The sequence below is a fragment of the Belonocnema kinseyi genome, chromosome 6 (genome assembly GCF_010883055.1).
Source record: "Belonocnema kinseyi isolate 2016_QV_RU_SX_M_011 chromosome 6, B_treatae_v1, whole genome shotgun sequence".
NCBI classification, from domain to species: Eukaryota; Metazoa; Arthropoda; class Insecta; order Hymenoptera; family Cynipidae; genus Belonocnema; species Belonocnema kinseyi.
This window is the reverse complement of record NC_046662.1, coordinates 2061933-2071835: the sequence shown is the minus strand read 5'-3', so window position 1 is coordinate 2071835 and position 9903 is coordinate 2061933. Positions and strand designations below refer to the sequence as shown.

Genomic DNA, 9903 nt, shown 5'->3' with positions numbered 1-9903 from the left:
AAAGAGTCAGAGAGAAGAATTCCTGACAGTTTAAAACCTGTAAATAAAGCATTCAATTTTTCTTCTGACCATGAATTTCCAAATCAGAGCTGCTTACGAGTTTAGGGTTCAATACGAAATGAAGACAAATCAGCTGTGACCAAGAGTATTCATTATTGCGCATGCGCATGTAACCTGTGGCGCCATATGTTGGCATGAAGCACAACCTGACGCTTCTCAAATATTATTTAAAAAGCGGTTTATTTTCGCTTAAAATCGACCAAATTATGCATTTGTTTATATAATTTATTTATAAAATAAACAACTATTGCTGGTTTGTAAATTTTTTTTAGAAAACATCATTGTAAATATGATTTCAACAAGGTGAGAGGAAAAACCAGGATACCAGGAAGCTTCAATGTAGTGCTGCAATCGGTAAAAATCAAACCCTCCTAGCAAGACTTTAATCCGGATGATTCAGGGAGAGCAAAAATTAATTTACACGATATCGACTGATCCTTTATATTTTACATTAAAAAGACGCTACATCATACACACGACAATTGCTGGTCCAGAGTTTGTACTCTTTAAAAAAATGTCCTTGAAGCGCATCATCTACACAGTTTGTTTATATCAAGGGAACCTTTTTTTCGAAAATCCTCAGTTTAGTGTTATAGCAGTTGTTGCAAAAAGTGCTGAAGCTCTGGGTGTTTCTCTCGGGCATTATTCATTTAATCGCGGTCTACCTGCTCGTCTTACACTCTCCACTCGAGTTCCCCTCACGTCGTCGCCTGAGCGAGATGGCTATGCCGAGCCTGGCAAGCGGGGCCCCTTTTGTCCAAATAAGGAATAAAATACAAAAAATAAAAATGTTCTAAAATTTTCATCAGCAATTTAAAAATATGATATTTGGAATCTAAGTTTTTTACGATTAGTATCATGTGTCACTTGAAATCAAAATGCTAAAATTAGACTAAAGCCTCGCTGATTTTAGTTTATGTTTTGAATCATACTAGTTAGCATTTTGAAGTTTTCCGTCATATAGTTAAAAGTGCAACAGTTTATTTTGCATAAAATTTGACTATTCAATTACTGAATTTTGTTGAAAACTTAACGGTTAAAAATTCACGTGGTAAAATTTCTAGAAAATTCGTCTGTTGCTAATCAAACTGCGCAATTTTATATCAGATTGGTTTCTGGGAAATCTAAATTTGAAATTTTTAGATTAAAACAGTGATTTATAATTATTAATATGAATCATTATACCTAACAATCTTCATATATATTATTTAAATTTAAATTGATTATTTTTATGTTTTTAAATATCAGGAGTGCATATAGTAAAAATTAGAAGATGATCATCAAATTCAATATATTCTATGTTAGGAGCAGAATTAAATTCTTATTTTCTTCATTTAGCTGAAAGAGAATCTAAATTGATAGTTACAATTTTTATTTTTTATAAAAGTATAATAATAATAATAATCATTGAAATTATTTCTTTTAGTGGAACTTTTTGTGCAAATAGATACGATAAATTAATAATATCAATTTAAAAAATATTCTTACATATGAATTAAAATTTTATATTATATTTATGGCCAATTAAATGGTTAATCATTGCTGATATTTCCTTCAATAATATATTATAATAATTAACTTTACAATACAGTACTTTGTTTAAACAGCCCACTTATGCTTAAAATTAAGACACAGTAATATATTTGAATTTATAATAGATTAAAAAGTTGATCCTACAGAATTTCATATATTTTCTTTGTTTTTAATTTTTCCGTATAGAGAATTAGATTCTGAAAAATGTAGTATATATGCATATATAAACCTATATATAAATTATATTTTCCAAAAAATTTCAAAATTTATTTCTCTCTAGTAAATATTAATATTTAATTCACTATAAATATAATGTCGCATTAAATATCTTAGGTAAAAATATTTCTAAAATTAATATTCATAATTTATTGTATCAACATTCAGAAAAATTTCCACAAAAAATAATCATAAGGTTAATTATTATTGAACCTTTAATAACAAATCAAAATTGTAGTCCCTAATTGAGATTCTCTTTCAGCTAAAAGCGCAAAGTACCCGATAATGGGTGGGCAAACAGTGGCTATCAACCTAGAGTTCGGGGTGCTGAAAATAATGTAGATGGAAATGAGAGGACAAGCTGGTGGAATGCTCATATCAACTGAAACAATCGATTAAAGCGTAATTAGCTGAACTGCTATACTCTTCTGAAGGAGACAAATAAATGATAGAGAGGCGAAGTTTCCTTTTCCGCGGGCAGCGTATTAAACAAATGAATATGTAGGCGTAGAACTTCCACTGGCAACGATGTATAGCTAACCCTAACTTAGGTTATTCAATATTTTAGAACGCATTTAGGCCAGTTTATTGAAAAAAATGGTGTCTTTCTTAACCGGTGATTGGATATACAACGAAAGAAAAAGTTTGCCGACGCCTTTTTTTAAAAAACCTGCTTTATCGATTATATTTTTTAGGGACCCGAGCATAGGGTGCCCGCATTGTTGATGTTAAGGGAGAAATTTTGGCGTTTTTGAATACTCTGTGGTGCCAGAAACACCCCGAGCTTTAGCACTTTTCGCATCAGTCATTCCAAAATCAACGTGTCTACCTCTTGATAACGAGATCTGTGCAGACAAAGATGAAGAAGCAGCAATGAGACAAACCGCGGAAAGCAGCCCCCCCCCCTTAGAGATAATAGCGATTTTAGGTCAAGGAGGAACATAGATGTCCAGGTTCCTCTGAATTCTCAAGATCTGAAAAAAATGAACGCCTTTCTAGAAGAGATATCTAAAAAAAGTCCGACCTATGAACCAGCAATTATCAGTTCATTGTGCAGTATAATATTTAGGTGATTCAAATCTGAACTAGTCGAAGCTGCTAAAAATCAAGCAGCATATTGTTGAGAAAATACCTGTGTTATCTGACGCAAGGAGGAGAATATAGTGTCTTGGAGATGGGCATGTGTCTATGAGAATCAATAGCTTTCTGCTTATTTATCGCGCCTCTTCAGCGATCTTCAATTTTTTGTCAAAAATTCATCCAAACTAGATGAGTTAGAGACGTTTTGTACAGAAGTTAACCAGATTCCAGAATGTAAGTTAAAGAAAGATATTAAGGATACTATTTTATTCAAGGACCTTTAAGGAAATCCAAAAACAATTGAAAAGGAATGACCGTTAATCACTATCTGAGACGTGAAAAAAAGTAAAGGAGCGAAGAACTTCTCCGTTAAAGTACCAGATAGTATTAAAAAATTTTGGTGAAAGAAGCTTACTTCTACACATCAAAATATGGCCAGCATGTTGAGGTCGTCTTGGAAGTTGAAGTAGCGTGTTTCGCAGTGGCTGGTGTTAGGACGCACTATAAAATTATAAAAGAAAGGTGACATTTCCAACTAACAGAATAACAGATTAATAACTTGTTTAACCACGCTATATAAGATCTTTACATCTATTCTAAGCGGCAGTATTGTTAGAAGAATTGAGCCTGTATCGAAAGATACGTACAAGCGATATGGCTCGATAAGTTGTAGCCTATAATAGACGCATAATTGAACTATTGGGAAGCTTAAAGGTTTTATATGGATCACCTGAAAATCAACACAATGTTGCAAGCTAACTTTAACCTGCTATAAATATATTTTGCAGAGTCCTTAACATATATATCTGATATCTTCACGTGGTTATCATGACGCGTTTGATCATGCACATGCTGAAAAGCTTGTATATCAAGTCGTCCGTTATGCGATACTACTTCTAACGACGTCAAAGCGGACGCAGCTTTTTCAATCTCTATAGTCTTCATAACCAAATTGTTCTAAGTACGACTGACATCTTTGCAAATAGCAGAGATCCTCTCCTAAAAATGGTTAGAAAACACTAAAGTATTGGCATGAGAATGCTTCTACACAAAAGGCAGAGCATGTGGCCGATACGGTCGGCCTGAATCTTAACATTAGGAGTAAGCAAAATCCTCTTCTCCATCTAGAAGTCTCACTTCTAAATACAGAGGGCTAATCAACAAAGATTCCTTGAGGTAACTCTTCTGAAGTTCAGACCAACCGAGCCCCCAACCTTTTCAATATTAATCTACCCTAACTCTGCAAAGTTTTGAATTTTCACTATTTTTTGCGGTTTTTCACATCCAATTATTACAAACTTTTTAAACGGTTTTTTCTCATTATTGCAAAATTCTATCCAATATTTTTTTATTAACCTCTTAATTGATCATTTAGTAAATTCATACAAAAATTGATCAATCTAATATAATTGATATTTTTTACAAAACCTTGGAGGATAGTTTGTCCTTCATATATTTCATAGGATATTTGTTACTCAAATAACCTATCAGTGCAATACTAGATATGATTTTGCAACGAGAAAAAACAAACGTTTAAAATTTTTGCTTTAACTGCATATATAAAACCGCATATGAAATGGTGGAAATTTAAAATTTTGTAGAGTTGGGGTGGAAAAATCTCGAAAAGGCAGGGAAAAAAAGATGGGTTAAGTATTGTTGTTATAACCTTACGTAATCTTTTTAAACTGTTGATAATCCTCCGGGCACTGAACATCCGAAGACCTTCCCGTAAATGATTTATTACTATCATTGTCTGTCTCAAGGTCTGTGCAGCGACCCCACTACAATATCTATATAGCAGTCTTCATTGCGCACTCGAGACCTGACACCGTTCTCCATGAGTTCGAGAAATGAACTATGCTTGTGATCGAATTATCGGCTTCTGCCGAATATAACTTCCAAAGAAAAGGAAAATTATGTTAGGTATCATGTCCTTAGAAAAGAGCTGTAAAGACTGTACCCAAAATATTTCGTTAAAGTAATTGTATTTATATTAAATATAAAATTTGAATTCATTTTGATAAAAATCATTTATACACTGAAGAATAACATTTTAAATAGAAATTAGAATTATCAGTTTAGAAAACTGCTAGAAGTTTTGCTTAGAAAATAAAATTAATTTTCCACTCCACACTAAAAAAATGGATTATACCGTTTATGATTTCAGATTTGAGAACTTTTTACCGCAAGTTTAATTAAACCCTAAATTCTGGATGTTAGTCTTTTAAATCTTGGATTGAAATTTCAAAATCTAGTTTTCGCAGCCTAATTCCATAGATTTTTGTCCTGAATTTCCAAATCTCAGATAACGAGCAGTATATAATAAATTTTTTTCAATGCACATTTAGATTTCGACTAGTATCAAAAGTTAATTATTTCTTTCTCTTTTCACATAATCAAATATGGAGTCTAGGGGATATTTACCTCCTTATCCACGACTTGCTGATTTGGTTCATATGGGAAAAAGTTAACATGGACTACCACACAATATGTCAGATTTGCATCTGCACCCGCGAAACCTATTTTTCGTAATATGTATGTAAGTTTATACAAATTTTCTAAAGATTATGTTCTGAAATGCGAAGTACCAAATACAGCGCCTCCGCTCTTCGATACTATAAAAAACGATGGGACAGAGTATCCTGTAACAGTGGGTGCACATGCTTCAATATTTGGAATTTACATTGCTACTTCCATTGTTATTTGGAGAATATATTATAGTGATGCTAATATCCAGGTGACAGTAAATGTATTGACTGGTAAGGTTATACCTTTTAGCGAAATTATTTTTGACGCGATCTCTTATTTCAAGTAATTTCAGAAGTTTGCAATTATTTCTATAACTAAATGCAATGAGGAATAAATCTGTATTCAAGATTGTGTGTGTCTTAAATAAACAATGGTATCTCCAATATAAAGAAAATTGATTTTGGGTTTAATTCACTATACGACCTTCTCATTTTGTACAAAATCTCATATAATAAAATGATTAAATAATTTGAATTGGATCTGAAACTGGATCAATGCTAATAGATACAGAATTACATAAATGTATATGGTTTGCACTATTTGACTGAAAGGACTACTTAAAAAAAGACTTACGTGCTTGGTAAATTAATTTATTGATTGATCGAGCTTGCTCCTAATTGAAACTGTTGCATGAAAGGAGCCTTGGAGTCTGCCTAGATGAGGTTTTTTTTAAGGACAGCTCACTGAGAGAGATTTGTGTAAAATTTGACCCTCCCCCCCCCCAGTTTTTGTGAAATGTCTACGTTTTGAGAACCCCTGAACCTGAAAAACAGGCTTTCACAAATGTATCTGTATGTAGGTATGTATGTTTGTCTGTCTGTCTGTAAGACCCTTTTCTTAAATGAGAACCCCTACATCTGACTGCGGATTTGTAAAGAGCGGGAAATTTCACGTCAAAAATGACCTATGAAAAATTGTTTTTTTTTCTTCAAAATTCAAAATGGCTTATCCAATATGACTGCCAAAAATTGTGCAAAATGATCATGAATTTCGTTTGGATTTTTTTTTTGGTTTCATTGCTTTATGTATTTCTTACTTTCTGTAATAATGGTATTTCTGAAAGCCATTGTCAATTCCTGGCCATACATTAGCACAGGGAGCATAACGCTCGGCTTCTGTTTAAGAACCTGCGATTTCGGATTGACTGAAGGATTGAAAAAAAATAAATTTTGAATTCTAAGGAGAGAATCTAGGTAATATGTAATCCAGAAGGATACATAATTGACTGAGACAATTCCATATGCGATTTTTTATGAAAATCCGAATGTTTTAGTAACTTTTGGCAGCCGTGTTAGATCTGCCAACATGAATTAGGAAAATTTTTTCTCGGATTCGTGATCAGCGACCCGAAAACCCCTATGAGCACTGATAAGGAAAGTTCATTATTTAAACAATTTTCATAAACAAATGTACATTTTGTTTAATTTTGTTTATTATTTGAACAATATTTATTTGGAAATTCACAGTTTGCTTATTTTTCTATAAAAAGTATTAATTTTCTTTTCGGAATCAACAATAAATGTCTTACAAATTATTCCTATTGTCACATTTTTTTAATGAGGAAAAAATGTTGATTGTTTCAATAATTCGCAGAATAATGCTAAAAATGTGAATGTCTTTATAAATATTGTTGAAATAATTATCAGTTTTTGTTAATTTTTCCCAAGAAGTTAATTTGATATTATATTATATATGTTAATTTGTGCCAAGCAGCAGATTTTTTTAAATAATAATAATTAGGCCTAAATTCTTCTCAATTTTCATATAAAAACTGTGAATTTCAAGCAGCTAATCATTTGATTTGATTTGCAGTTTATTGTGCCAACAGTCATATGACCATAACGGGCAACCAATAATTACATTAATGTTTTATTTCAGCCAAATATTAACTAAAAATAAACAGAATATAAAATTCCAAGTTTCCTTATCAGAATATAATACTATTGTATTGTGATCTAAGTGCTAGTATATATGCTATTAGTTCTCTGGAGAAATCAGTCGCAGATATAAAAAATAAGTCAACTACAGTTGCAGAGCATTTTGTATAAAAATATCGCGCATTCATAAATTCTCCTTTCATCAAGGGTTAAAAAATCATACTCAGAACATAATTTAAGGTAATCTGATCTACGACGTGTATAACTGCCCGTCCTCGTTAGAGCTAAAAATTTAATGAACCTTTTCTGCACACCTTTAAGCTAGTGCCTTAATTGCTGATGCAGCTACTTCTCGTACATAATCAATGAAATCAAGCTTATGGTTAAATCGGAGTCCCAAATCCTTGATGGTTGGCGTAAAGACTTGAGAGGAGTGACCACGATATTGTACAATATGAGTTCTATTAGACAAATAGTCTATGATAAGATTGACAAGATTCCTTGGTAAATCTAAAGCTAGAAGTTTTTCCATTACAATATGCTCACTAATACTATCAAAACCCTTCGCCAGATCCAAGTAGATAACATCAACTTGTTTTCCTACCTGAAGAGCTGAATTTACAAATTTAGTTAATGTGAGTGAATTAGTTACCGTCGATCTCTTAGGTGTAAATCCGTGTTGAAATTCGGACAAATGTGGTGCAAAGGCTCGCTGTAGAGTTTTAAGAAAAGATAATTCAAAAACTTCGGCGAAGTTATAAATAATAGCCACAGGCATATCGGATTTTATATTCGATTTATTCATTTTTGTCCACCCTTAAAGACAGGACATATTCTCGGTGTTTTCCATTTCAAGGGAAAAGACCCGGTTTGCAATGCTAAATTAAAGAATCTACATAGTTGCTCTGCTAGATTATCAGTGAGGTTTTAAACCAAAAAAGCAGGGATCCGATCTACTCCAGCCGTGGAGAAGTTCTTTAGAGCGTGACAAGCACGTTTAATTTAGTTTACATTCATTTGAAACAAATGGTCAAAATAACCTGTTAATGGCAGACAAAAATCAGACGCCAAAAATTATCCTATAATTTTATATCTTCAATAACTGCCGCTGAAAACCAAGCAGGAAAAGAGTTTGTAACATTTCGCGGGTTAAGGAAGCGTGGAATGTATAATTCAAAAGCGTGATTTAACACCTGACAAAAGAAATCACCAAAATGCTGGGTTGAAATGAGATTGAATAATTCTTACCAATCATAGTTACACAGATAAATGTACAAACCAACCAAACTAGCTTTCTGAAAATTAATGGTCCTACTTGTCTCACTTAAAATAAAGTTAGTAGAGGAGTCAAATGGGTTTATCTTCAGAAGTGAGAGAATTGTTAATGCTGGTGGATGTGGATCTTCGTTCAAAAACGAGATGGGTGCATGTTCCACATTACAATGTATATCAGCAAAAGCTAGATCCAGACAACGGCCAATGTTATTCCTTATATTATTATACTGCCTGAGACCGATGGAAATCATATAATTATCAATCATCAATGCCAGACCGCCCCTGGAGCTTCTAGTTCGGCAATCTGCAAAATAGGGTTAGTTAAAATCCCCAATAATCAGTAAATTCGGGTCATAAAGATCAACTACCTCCATGAGAGCTTCTAAGAATACAAAATATTGATCATTATTGAAATTTGGAGGAATGTAGATCACGACTATACCTAAGCACTATCTATTGGAGGCGACTTTCGCACTAATTATATTCATATTTAAATTGAAACCCATAATGTTGAAAAGGTTAAGCTGCGACATTCTATAATCAGAAGAAATTGCAATTATTCGCCCAACACCTCTCTCACCATCTAGATCATCCCACAGAACCTGAAATCTATCTCCAGAAAAAATGTCCGTATTTAATACTGCAGAGTGCAGTCATGCTTCTGTCAAAACTAAAATATCATATGACGTTAAATCCAGGAAACAAGCCGCCTCCTGGAGTTTCGTATTCAAACTACGAACATTTTGATAAAGAATACGAACAGCATTGTTTTTACATTCTAGCGTATGTTGTCCTGTTTCACAATAACTGGTTAATCGTTTAACGGTATACAAATCGATAATGGAAAAATCGGTGATCCCAAGAGTGTCTCATACTCAGGACCAACATATGTAGCTATTCGAAGTGCTAAGCACTCATCCAGCACAGCAGCATCTCACGCATTCGATTTCCAAACTCTCTTGGGATTGGAATGCTTCAAAGATATTCTATACGGTACATGATTGATTTTTCTAAATGTGTATAGGTTGTCAACTATATTTATTTTTTTTCCATTTCAGCTGACAATGGGGAGCAGGTAAAACCAGTTATTGTAATAATGATAGATGGTGGTCCCGACGAGAATCCTCGTTATCGCAAGGTTATAGATTATGCAGTCGACCACTTTAAAGAGTACAATTTGGATGCGATGTTTTTGATCACTAACGCACCTGGTCGCAGTGCTTACAATCGAGTGGAGCGGCGCATGGCTCCCTTAAGCCGCGAGATGACAGGTTTAATCATACCTCACGACCATTTCGGTTCTCACCTCAATGCATCGGCTGTCACCATTGAT

General features: G+C 33.3%; 1 protein-coding gene across 7 annotated transcripts in view; it reads right to left on the bottom strand.

Annotated features, from left to right (window-relative positions):
• The window catches only part of LOC117175233, a 58043-nt gene that overhangs the window by 27532 nt on the left and 20608 nt on the right, over positions 1 to 9903 (bottom strand). Inside the window, exon 3 of one of the 7 annotated variants that reach the window (XM_033364902.1) lies at positions 3305 to 3390. The exons of 4 other annotated variants lie outside the window; for them this stretch is intronic. The gene's annotated coding sequence lies outside the window, so the exon portion shown is untranslated. Of the gene's footprint in view, positions 1 to 557; positions 811 to 3304; positions 3391 to 8142; positions 8875 to 9903 lie in introns of those variants that run through there. 2 more of the 7 variants (XR_004467455.1, XR_004467453.1) reach the window with 2 other exon arrangements.